The 12,330-nt window shown below is 51.2% G+C and overlaps 1 long non-coding RNA gene across 1 annotated transcript in view; it reads left to right on the forward strand.

The window, feature by feature from the left end:
- LOC115600073 overlaps nucleotides 1-11,572 on the forward strand; it is a 342,730-nt gene extending 331,158 nt beyond the window's left edge. The window contains exon 3 of the long non-coding RNA XR_003988805.1: nucleotides 11,502-11,572. This is a non-coding gene — a long non-coding RNA (uncharacterized LOC115600073). The remainder of the gene's footprint in view (nucleotides 1-11,501) is intronic.
- Nucleotides 11,573-12,330: the final 758 nt, after the last annotated feature.

Genomic DNA, 12,330 nt, shown 5'->3' on the forward strand with positions numbered 1-12,330 from the left:
GCAATACCTGAAAAAGCTTGGGTTTTGTTATGGGCAGCTCAGCAGACAGCAGTGAGACTCAGTGCCTGAGGCAAGTTGCTGCTTTTAAATTCTCTCCTGGCTGATGCACAGCAGTGGGGTGTGGTTGGTGGCTAATTACAGCCATTGGTGGCTCATTTCAAAAGCTGGGCTGCCTGTGGAAGGTCAGGCTGGTGCTGGGGCCTGCAGAGGATGTGTTTGCAGCAGGGAACTTGAAGGTGATTGTCTGTGTAGCTGGGTGTGACACGTGGCATGGTGACAGTTAACATTTGTGTTGAGATTTTCCCCAGAGTTAGTGAAAAGATAGTTGTCCTGCCAGTAATTCCTGGTAGGCGAGGAGAATTCTAGATGTCCATTTCCCTCTAGTTATGGGTTAGACTTGTCTAGGGAAAAACCCTGTACTTTTACAATGGCAGTGGAAATTTTGAAGTGAGCTCTGTGCAGTCAGAGCAAGCTAGTTTGCCATTTAAAGATGTGGCGAGATGTAGCAAGACGTGTAGCAAGACGAATCTTTCTTCAGGGATCGTTGCCTCAAGTCCTTCTCGGTGTCGTGATATAGACTCGTGAGCTGTGCTCTAAGTCTATTGCCCACAAAGTGGAACTAGCAAGATTGGTCTGCCGCTCAGTGAGCTACCAGCACACTCTCTTGACTAGCTCGGAAGTGAGCTAGTCGGTGGGTGTGAGCCTCATCTTTTATTGGCCCCCTGGTCTTGCACATGCTCAATAGGGGGCCTGCCCTAATTGGGCACAGGTGGATTTGATACTGGCTCACACCCACTTCTTGGTAATCAGAGGCAGCTGGTTGCTTTGTTCCACTACATCACTACATTTCCCCCCTTTTTTTTTTTTTTTTTTTGTTTGTGTGTGTGTGAATAAACTCGATAAAAGTGCTAATCCCTCTCACCTCTTTTTTGTTTGTTTTTGGTTTTTCGGTTGGTGTTTTTGTCTTTTTTTTGGGTTTTTTTGGTTTTTTTTTGGTTTTTTTTTGGTTTGTTTGTTTTTTTTAGGGTGGGGAAACACAATCAACAAGAAAAGTCATGTAATGTGAGGAAGGTCATGAAATATCCAGGCAAATTTGTCAAGATAACTCAATTGGAACTACTGGATGCTGCATCGTTTTTTCTTGGAGGTCTGTTTGTGTCAGGGCGTGTCCACTTACTGGGTACCCAGAGAGGTCCGGAGTCTGTGGATACACAGCTATAACCTCTCCCGGTGAACAGTAGTGGTTTGGGCCCTACCCATTGATCTGTCGATGGATCCTTGTAATTAATTTGAACGTCTGGCATGCGGTTGATCTTCTGGGATGAATAGTGCAGCAGCACAGGGGGTTGTTGCGAATCACGGCTTGGACTAAGAAAATTTAATGTAAAAAGCACCTTGCTCAGCTGCATCTGCGGGTCCATGTCTTTGCTGTCTTTCTGTTTTTGCAAATATGTCTTCAGGATGCGATGAGCTCTTTCTACTATCGCCTGGCCTGTAGACGAGTGGGGGATTCCTGTGATGTGTTTCACCCCCCAAGTAGCAAAGAATTGTTTGACTTTTCCTCCTGTATAGGCGGGTGCATTGTCAGTCTTTACTACTTGGGGGATCCCCATGACAGCGAAGCAGTTGGTTAGATGACAGGCCACATGTAATGCCTTTTCCCCCGTTTGAGCTGTCGCCCAGAGCATGCCTGAAAAGGTATCCACTGTTACATGGACATATTTCAGACGTCCAAATTCTGGGACGTGGGTGACATCCATTTGCCAAGTTTCACCCGCTTGCAGTCCGCGTGGATTTACTCCCATTCCCAGGGCAGGGCCAAATTGTGCGTATTGAGGGCACGCTCTAAAAATTCCTTTCGCGTCTTCCCACGGTATGGAAAACATGCGCTTCAATGCCCTGGCATTCTGATGGAATAAGGAGTGGCTGTTTTGAGCCTTCGCAAACTGGCTTACCGGGCTCTGTATTCCTAGGCTGACCAGGGAGTCAGCCTTTGCATTTCCTTCACCCAGTCCCAGAGAGGTTTTATGGCTTCTGATATGCAGGATGCAGCATGGTTCTGTTCGGATTTTTAGCACACGTTGTAGCATAAAGAAGAGTTCCAGTAATCGCTTATTTTGTACCAGCTTGATAATAGCATCCTCGATGCGGTTCGCGACTCCGACTGCATATTGTGAGTCGGAGACAATGTTAAGGGGAGCCTGTCGCCATTGCGTTAGGGCCCAGATAATAGCCAGCAATTCCAGAGTCTGTAGATTATCTTCCGCAGTGCCCGGAATCAGGTGTTGTTTCCACCGACCCTTATCCTGCCATACGCAGGCGGCCGTTTTCGACCTTTTTCCGGCATCGGTAAAAACTGTGATGCCAGGCACTGGGCGCTCTGAAACGATCGGACGCTCAATCCAATGAAACTGGCTGATGGTCTGTAAACGCTTGTGTGTTGGGCCTCCATGGCGGACTTCCCCGGAATACCCGAATAGGGCAAGTTGTAGAGGCACGGAGCGTTGCAGTAGCCAGTCAAAGTCGATTGCTTTTATGGGAATGCTGATCCATCCCGGCTCTTGACCGTCTACCTCCAGGCAACGCTGCCGTCCCTTCCGTATCAAGAATGCTATTATCTCGGTCTGTTGCCAAATACCCTTCTGTGGTGTGTGCGATGTAAATATCCATTCCAAGATGGCTATGGAGTCCGATGTCAGGGAGCTCTGATCGTGTTGTCGTTTATCGGTGTCGCGGAAATATTCCCCATTTTCCTTATTCCAGTTGAAGTCTTGTAGTAGCAGCGCGAATGGGTATGACAGGTGATTACATACCCAGATTCCGATTCGTTGTGTGGCATCTCGTCGATCCGCATAGCCGGTTGCCAGTTTACGGACGACCTGTTTCAATACATTAGTATGGTTATTCGTCCAGTTCACTAACGCACCTGGGTGCGTGCCCCGTAACAATGACAAAAAGGGGTGGATATCTGCATTGGTAAGACCTACAATGGGTCGAATCCATTGGAGTTCGCCCACTAATTTTTGGGCATCGTTCAATGTTTTAATCGAACTTATTACCTCCAGTTTCTGTGGTCTCACCATGGCGTGGGTAACTTTCCACCCTAAGTAGCTCCAGGGTGATTTTGTTTGCACTTTTTCCGGAGCAACTATTAGTCCTTTCGTCTTCAGTCGGCTGGTCAATATTTGACTGAAGTCGTCAGGGAACGGGGCTTCTTGACAGAACAATATGTCGTCCATGTAGTGATATATTAATGTATCCGGCATCTCGTTGCGGATCAGCGATAGTGCCCATGCCACATACATCTGGCATATTGTTGGGGAGTTTTTCATCCCCTGTGGCAGCACTACCCATTCGTACCTCTTTGCAGGTTCACTTTTGTTGATTGAAGGGATGGTGAACGTGAAGCGCGCTGTATCTTCTGGATGAAGGGGAATGTTAAAGAAACAGTCTTTAAGGTCAATGACCAGAAGGTGCCAGTCTCTTGGTAGCATCGTGAGTAAGGGCAGCCCAGGTTGGAGGGCGCCCAATGGCCACATCTGGTTATTCACCTTACGTAAATCCTGTATTAGTCGCCATTTACCTGATTTTTTAGGAACCACGAATATAGGTGTGTTCCACGGACTGACTGATGGCTGGATGTGTCCTGCATCCAGCTGTTCTTTCACTAGAGTGATGGCAATTTGTAGCCGCTCTTTTTGTAAAGGCCACTGCTCCACCCAGACAGAGGTGTCTGTTTTCCATTTTAGTCTGGGTGTTGGCGGCACTTTTGCAGTGGCCCTTACTGAAAATTTTGAGGGGATCGGGTGGGTTCAGGGATGGAGAGGACGGCTCCCAGATGACTCATTACTTCCCTGCCGATCAACCCTCCGAGTTGTCCTGGCAACGATAATACATAGGGACGTACGGTTACCTTCTGTCCTTCAGGAAACTGTAATTGCACAGGTTCTAGGGCCTGAAGGGGAGTGGAACCACCACCTACTCCCTGGACGGCATCACGGGCCGTGACAAGTTTCCAGTGACGAGGCCACACGTTGAGGTTGATGATCGTGACGTCAGCCCCTGTGTCCATCACCACGGAAAGTGTCTTCGCCTCTTTTCCAGCGGTCATCTTTATGATGATAATGGGCCTGGTCTTCATCTGTTGCACTAAATTTACTAGAGTGCCTCCAGATGATCCAAAGCCTCGATCACCCCGTGCCGTGGGGACGTTCTTTCCTATATTCATTTTTGGGAGCAGGACTAGTTGCACTATTCGGGTTCCCTCTTTCATTATCAGGGGAGGCCTCAATGTGAGACACGTGATCATTATTTCCACTGTAGAATCTGCATCTATTACCCCTGGAAGCACAATAAGTCCTGCGATTCCTGTGGATGAACGTCCCATTAACAAAGCCCCTACCGTGCCATTTTCCCGATGTATGGGTCCATGTATCCCCGTCGGTAACCAATAAACCTGATTAGTTGTCAACGTAATATCTACTGCACAGGGCACATCGATGCCCAAGCTTCCTCTTGTGGCTGGGGCGGGGAGCCGTTGTAAAACGCTGGCCCGCCTACTTGTGTCCCGGTGCGGGGGCCTTGCGCGCTGTGTCGTCCGTTTTTTGCGGACCAGCATGCCCGGTTGTTATGACTACTTTTTTGGCAGCGGTCGCACCATACCGTACCGAGCAATCCCTCGCCGAGTGGCCCGTTGCTCCACAACGGTAGCAGACGGAGGTGGGTTTTCTCAGTCGATTTCTTCTTTTGAATCGGTTTCCCCTTCCACCTAGCCTCTGTGCTACTGCTGCAAGGAGCTTCTGGGTGGGCTCCAGAGCGGCAGCGAAGGCATTGGCCATTCCCTGATGTTGCTGTGTCTGGGTGGCCCTGGCAGCTACCAGCACGTCCGAGACGCCAGCTGTCTTCGGTAATGTGGAAAACAGCGATTTCATTCTCGGATTCGCGTTTTCAAATGCCAGCAATTTAAACATTGATTCCCTTTGCTCCGCTCACAGCTCGGATTGAGCTGTGACAGACTGCCAGAGTCTATCGACAAAATGTTGGAACGGTTCGTTCATCCCTTGTTTAACAGCAGTGAACGAAGGGAGTGGGGTGGGCTCGGGGACCACGTTAAACGCTTGGCGGGCCAAATGCGCAGTGATATGATGGAGCACAGACGGGAACTGGAGTTGTACTTGTACATCCGCGAATTGTCCCGCGCCCGTGAGCATCTCGACGGTTACCCCTGACAACGGGTCACCAGGTGCTAGAGGGCGGTTCGCCTCTGCTTGGGCCAGGCATTCCCATTCCTTAACCCATACGATCTGCTGGGAGGGGGTAAGTAGGTACCTGGCCAAGTTGCAGCAATCATGGGGACAGTTGGTGTCTGCGGTGAACAACCAGTCCAGGATGGCCTGGCCACTCTCCGATCTTAATCCTCCCTCTCTCAAGGTCTTCTTGGCTTGTTGTAGGGTTTTCCAGCTATGTTGCTCAAAGGTAGGCGGCCCATTGTTATCATAAAGAGCGGGGCAGGCAACGGTGCTGGTCTCCCATTCGCCTTCGAGGATGGCATCACGGATGATACCGGACCATCTTCCGGGTCGGGACTTGCCAGCGTCTTTGGTGCCACGGTTGCTCCGTCTTGACAACAGTGGAGCTGGAATTCCTTCATCATCATCGTCAGGGAGGGTGGGTGGGTCTCGGTAGGTGTGGAAGGATTACCGTTGCTCTATGTTCGTTATTCTCTTTTCCAGGGACTTCACCGCTTGAGTTGTTTGTTCCAGCAGGGCTTTTATTGTAGATTCTAGGCCGACAGGTGTGGCTGATGGAGCGGCTGCTGCCTTCTCATGCTCATTTTCTGAGCTGGGAGGTGGCAGTGAGGGCGGTTTTACACAGCAGCTGGAGTCACCCGTCGGTATCTTCATATTGTTTTCGGCCTTTGGAGCAGGAACTTCTTTCTCTAGCTCCAGCCCGATATCTGAGAGGAATTCAGCTACGGAATGATGTACTTTTCCTCTCATGCCCTTGATGCCAAGGCTGTTGTTCCTTAAGATTGGGAACGCCTTTTGGGCTTTTTCATTCTTGGTCGGTAACGGAGGCGCTGTTGGTACTACGCCGGTTTCTTCCTCAGGAGGCGACGTTCTATTATTAAGGCTGCCGTTTGGCGGGATCGCCACTATTGCGGTGATGGCAGCTTTCGCCTCATATTTTATCTTTTTTAAGGCATTAGTCACCACTTCCCAAGTGGCATCTACTCCGGTTATATTTTTTCAAACTTCTTGATCGTGGAGGTCATTCAATAGGTTACCAACCTCCCTCCAAAGGTCTCGCGTAGCAACAGCGGAGGAGTAGGAGAGTCCCTGCTCGATGGAGGCGCTTGGTGAAAGTCCCATCTTCCTTTCCTTTTTCTTGGTTAATTATTAGTGTCAAAAGAAGGGTAACGGGTCTTCTTACCCAACTGTTAATTGCTGTTCGCTCTAGGGGGTTGGATCCCTCTTTCCTGATTCGTCGGAAGCACGGGTTAGACCGAAGTCTATGCCCGCATTCTCCACCAGATGTAGCAGGACGCGTCTTTCTTCAGGGATCGGTGCCTCAAGGTCTGAGTAGGTGTAGCAGTATAGATTTGAGAGTTGTGCTCTAAGTCTATCACTCACGTAGTGGAACTAGCAAGATCGGACCGTGGCTCGATGAGCTACCAGCCTCTCTTGTGACTAGCCCAAGAGTGAGCTACTCGGTGGGTGTGAGCCTCATCTTTTATTGGGCCCCTGGTCTTGCACATGCTCAATAGGGGGCCTGCCCTAACTGGGCACAGGTGGATTTGATACTGGCTCACCCCACTTCTTGGTAATCAGAGGCAGCTGGTTGCTTTGTTCCACTACATACTCCCTGGACGGCATCACGGGAAGTAACAAGTTTCCAGTAACGAGGCCACACGTTGAGGTTGATGATCGTGACGTCAGCCCCTGTGTCCATCACCACGGAAAGTGTCTTCGTCTCTTTTCCAGTTGTCATCTTTATGATGATAATGGGCCTGGTCTTCATCTGTTGCACTAAATTTACTAGAGTGCCTCCAGATGATCCAAAGCCTCGATCACCCCGTGCCGTGGGGACGTTCTTTCCTATATTCATTTTTGGGAGCAGGACTAGTTGCGCTATTCAGGTTTCCGCTGTGATTATCAGGGGAGGCGTCAACGTGAGACACGTGATCATTATTTCCCCTGTAGAATCTGCATCTATTACCCCTGGAAGCACAATAAGTCCTGCGATTCCTGTGGATGAACGTCCCATTAACAAAGCCCCTACCGTGCCATTTTCCCAATGTATGGGTCCGTGTATCCCCGTCGGTAGCCGATAAACCTGATTAGTCGTCAACGTAATATCTATTGTGCAGGGCACATTGATGCCCAAGCTTCCTCTTGTGGCTGGGGCGGGGAGCCGTTGTATAACGCTGGCCCGGCTACTTGTGTCACAGCGCGGGGGCCTTGCGCGCTGCGTCGTCTGTTTTTTGCGGACCAGCATGCCCAGTTGTTATGACTACTTTTTTGGCAGCGGTCGCACCATGCTGTAGCCAAGCAATCCCTCGCCAAGTAGCCCGTTGCTCCACAACGGTAGCAGACAGAGGTGGGTTTTCTCGGTCGATTTCTTCTTTTGAATTGGTTTCCCCTTCCACCTAGCCTCTGTGCTAATGCCGCAAGGAGCTTCTGGGTGGGCTCCAGAGCGGCAGCGAAGGCATTGGCCATTCCCTGATGTTGCTGTGTCTGGGTGGCCCTGGCAGCTACCTCCAGCATGTCCGAGATGCCAGCTGTCTTCAGTAATGTGGAAAACAGCGATTTCATTCTTGGATTTGCGTTTTTGAAGGCCAGTAACTTAAACATTGATTCCCTTTAATCGACTCCCAGCTCGGATTGCCAAAGTCTATCGACAAAATGTTGGAACGGTTCGTTCATCCCTTGTTTGACAGCAGTGAACGAAGGGAGTGGGGTGGGCTCGGGAACCACGTTAAACGCTCGGCGGGCCAAATGCGCAACGATATGATGGAGCACAGACGGGAACTGGAGTTGTACTTGTACATCCGCGAATTGTCCCGCGCCCGTGAGCATCTCGCCGGTTACCTATGTCAGTGGGTCACCGGGGGCTCGAGGGCGGTTCGCCTCTGCTTGGGCCAGGCGTTCCCATTCCTTAACCCATACAATCTGCTGGGAGGGGGTAAGTAGGTACCTGGCCAAGTTGCAGCAATCATGGGGACAGTTGGTGTCCGCGGTGAACAACCAGTCCAGGATGGCCTGACCAATTTCCGATCATAATCCTCCCTCTCTCAAGGTCTTCTTGGCTTGTTGTAGGGTTTTCCAGCTATGTTGCTCAAAGGTAGGCGGCCCATTGTTATCATAAAGGACGGGGCAGGCAACGGTGCTGGTCTCCCATTCGCCTTCGAGGATGGCATCACGGATGATACCGGACCATCTTCCGGGTCGGGACTTGCCAGCATCTTTGGTGCCAGGGTTGGTTCGCCTCGACAACAGTGGAGCTGGAATTCCTTCATCATCGTCGTCAGGGAGGGTGGGTGGGTCTCGGTAGGTGTGGAAGGATGACCATTGCTCTATGTTCGTTATTCTCTTTTCCAGGGACTTCACCGCTTGAGTTGTTTGTTCCAGCAGGGCTTTTATTGTGGACTCCGGGCCGACAGGTGTGGCTGATGGAGCGGCTGCTGCTTTCTCATGCTCATTTTCTGGGCTGGAAGGTGGCAGTGAGGGCGGTTTTACACAGCAGCTGGAGTCACCCGTCAGTATCTTCATATTGTTTTTGGTCTCCGGAGCAGGAACTTCTTTCTCTACCTCCAGCCCGATATCTGAGAGGAATTCAGCTACGGAATGATGTACTTTTCCTCTCATGCCCTTGATGCCAAGGCTGTTGTTCCTTAAGATTGGGAACGCCTTTTGGGCTTTTTCATTCTTGGTCGGTAACGGAGGCGCTGTTGGGACTACGCCGGTTTCTGCCTCAGGAAGTGGTGTTCTACTATCAAGGCTGCCGTTCAGTGGGATTGCCGCTATTGCGGTGATGGCAGCTTTCGCCTCATATTTTATCTTTTTTAAGGCATTAGTCACCACTTCCCAAGTGGCATTTACTCCGGTTATATTTTTTCGAACTTCTTGATCATGGAGGTCATTCAATAGGTCACCAACCTCTTTCCAAAGTTCTCGCGTAGCAACAGCGGGGGAGTAGGAGAGTCCCTGCTCGATGGGGGTGCTTGGTGAAAGCCCCATCTTCCTTTCCTTTTTCTTGGTTAATTATTAGTGTCAAAAGAAGGGTAACGGGTCTTCTTACCCGACTGTTAATTGCCATTCACTCTAGGGGGTTGGATCCCTCTTTCCTGATTCATCGGAAGCACAGGCTAGACAGAGTCTATGCCCGCATTCTCCACCAGATGTAGCAAGACGTGTAGCAAGACAAATCTTTCTTCAGGGATCATTGCCTCAAGGCCTTCTCGGTGTCGTGATATAGACTCGTGAGCTGTGCTCTAAGTCTATTTCCCACAAAGTGGAACTAGCAAGATTGGTCTGCTGCTCAGTGAGCTACCAGCACACTCTCTTGACTAGCTCGGAAGTGAGCTAGTCGGTGGGTGTGAGCCTCACCTTTTATTGGCCCCCTAGTCTTGCACATGCTCAATAGGGGGCCTGCCCTAATTGGGCACAGGTGGATTTGATAGCGGCTCACACCCACTTCTCGGTAATCAGAGGCGTCTGATTGCTTTGTTCCACTACAGTGATAGACAAGAAGTGGTTGTGCAGACTGCAAAGATGGGATAAGCTGGTGGCAAGGAGCTCACTGTATTCAGCACAGTATTTGATACCAAAAGCCACCAGACACCAATAAAGAGGGTCACTGCCTAGCTCTGAGAATCCTAAGTACAGCCAGCTGGGCACCATCCACATAGGAAGGGTTATTTTTTACCCTCTCTAGCTGCTCATTTTAGTTGATTATGAAAAAGCCAGGAGAATTTTCCACTTTGTATGACTCACAGAGGTGGGGGAGTGTTTCTCAGCTTCTCTCCGGTAATTAAAGGACCATTGTCGCCCTGTAGTGGCAATGAATGAATGCTGAGGCTTACAGCAATGCAAGTTTTAAGGATTAAAGGAGCCTTTTCCTTTCCTTCGGCCCCTGCCTCCCTTCCCCCCGAAGTGGTTCTGCCCCTGAACCTCCCCCCCTCCTCGAGGTGGTTCAGCCCGGCTCATGCCGTATCCCCCTGATGCTCCCGAGCGGCGCTGCCGTTAGTGCCGGTGCTGCCATTGGTGGCGATGCTCTCGTAGTGGCACCTCCTGTGCTGAGCTGCGCTGGTCTCTGCCTCTCTGGCTGCTCCTGCTCCTCGCCATTGGTTTGCTCTTTGTTCCCGCCTCATCCGTGCCTTTCTTCTACATCCCCTGTCCCTCCCTTTGCCCTTCCCTTGTCCTAACCCCCTTCCCTTACCCCCTACAGCTCGTCCGGCTGCCTCCCGCTGCTCCCGCGGGGCCGTGCCCGTGCTGCAGCCCCCAGAGCTCCTGAGATGGGGCAGAAATTGAGCAGGAAGCGTCGGGTGCTCCGCTCTGGCAGCGCTCCTGGGCAGCCCTGCAGTGCTGCCGCTGCCGGCACCGACGCCCCTGAACCTCAGTACCAAGGTCTGGGCAGGCTGCACCGCGCGGCTGCCCGCGGCCACCTGGCATGGCTGAAGTGCTGGCGGATGGAGATTTGGGGCATCGACCGCCGCGACAGGGAGAATCGGTGAGGGGCTGTGGGCCGCTGTTGGGACACCTTGGGTGGCGTGCGGGAGCATCCCCCCTGCAGGGTTTGTGTGGGATCCCCTTGGAGCTGATTGCTTGCAAAGCAAGATGTGCCCTGTCAGCTAGGAGGGGGAACACGAGAGCTTTCCAGTGCTGGGAGCTGCTGGGTGGGCGCCAGTGCTCCTGGAGGTGCTGGGCTGCTGCTTGGCCCTGCTCTCCCTGCAGGGTTCTCTTGCAGCTGCTGAGGCCTCCCCAGGTCTCTCCTGCCCTGTGGGTGATGTGTGCGGGGTTGCAGCAGCAGCAGCAGGAGCAGATGGGTTCCCCGGGCAGGGTCCCCCCAGGCTGGGTGGTGCCACAGCTTTGGTTCTTTCATTGTCTGTCAGTGTTAAGCTCCCGTGTTTAATTCTCAGGACACCTCTCCATCTGATGTGTGCCAACGGCCACACAGAGGTTGCCAGATTCCTTGTAAAGCACGGCAGCCAGTTGGATGCTGCTGACAATCTCAGGAGAACACCCCTGATGGCGGTGAGTGAGAGAAGTTCTGCTCTTGGAATAGGGGCTTCTTGACTGTGCATGAAAGGAGAGGTGTCTGGCAGGACTCTGTAGGCAGAGCTGTGCGGAAACACGCCTGTTGAGTTTGGAGTGGAACAGGCACTTGTCAGATCATCTTTGCAGGTGCTCTTCTTTCCCAGTGGTCAGAAGCTGGGCGAGCTGTGATGGAGTGAAATGTGAATTTTGGAAGTCTTTCCTTTTTTTGTGTGTTGTTCCCAGGCAGTTTCATCAAGAAGACTGTGTGGCTTTCCTGCTAGAGCACGGTGCCAACCCAAATCTCACCGACACCGATGGCCACACAGCTCTCCATCTGGCCATCCAGGCTCATAATAAAAACCTCGTGGGGCTGATACTTAGGCATTATGTGGATCATTGTGCCAAGAATAAGGTAAATGTTTATATTTCTTCAGCAAGTCCTTTCAGAAAGTGGTGTCAGTATTTCTTTTACAGATTTTTTTTACTTTGATGATTAACATGATGTATTTCTCTGACGTTTCAGGAGGGCTTTACCCCACTAGCTCTTGCTGTCTCTGAAGGTCAGGAAGAGATAGTAGAAATCCTCCTGAAAGCAGGAGCTGTCATGCACGCTCGAGACCAGCATCATAGGTAAGGGGTTTATTCAAAGGTGTCCCTTTGGTATTCTTTCTGTTGGACTGCTGAGAAGCATGGGAATGTGCTCTGACCAAAAGCAGGGGGGCACTGGGAAGGAGCTGTTTCTGTGAGACTTCTGTGTGAAAGCAGTGTGTGCTTGGCTGCTGTGGTACCTCAGGGGCTGCTTTCTGCATTGGGGCTGTCCAGGAGGCATTGTCTGGCAGGAGATGTGTCCTGAGCCTGGCAGCAGTGCCTCAGTTTGAGAAACCAGCTCCTGCACAGCAGCCTCGTGTGCACTGAAGTGTTGTACATGTGGCAGCTCTGTCTGACCACGCAGCTGTTTTGACTCCCTCTCCCATGTTATTGTTGCTTTTAATGGAACCTGCTTTTTCTTTCGTTCATTGTGAAGTAATGGGGAAAAGATTTTTTCTGAGAGCAAGCAGGAATGAAACTAATG

The sequence above is a fragment of the Calypte anna genome, chromosome W, assembly GCF_003957555.1.
Source record: "Calypte anna isolate BGI_N300 chromosome W, bCalAnn1_v1.p, whole genome shotgun sequence".
In the NCBI taxonomy this organism is placed as follows: domain Eukaryota; kingdom Metazoa; phylum Chordata; class Aves; order Apodiformes; family Trochilidae; genus Calypte; species Calypte anna.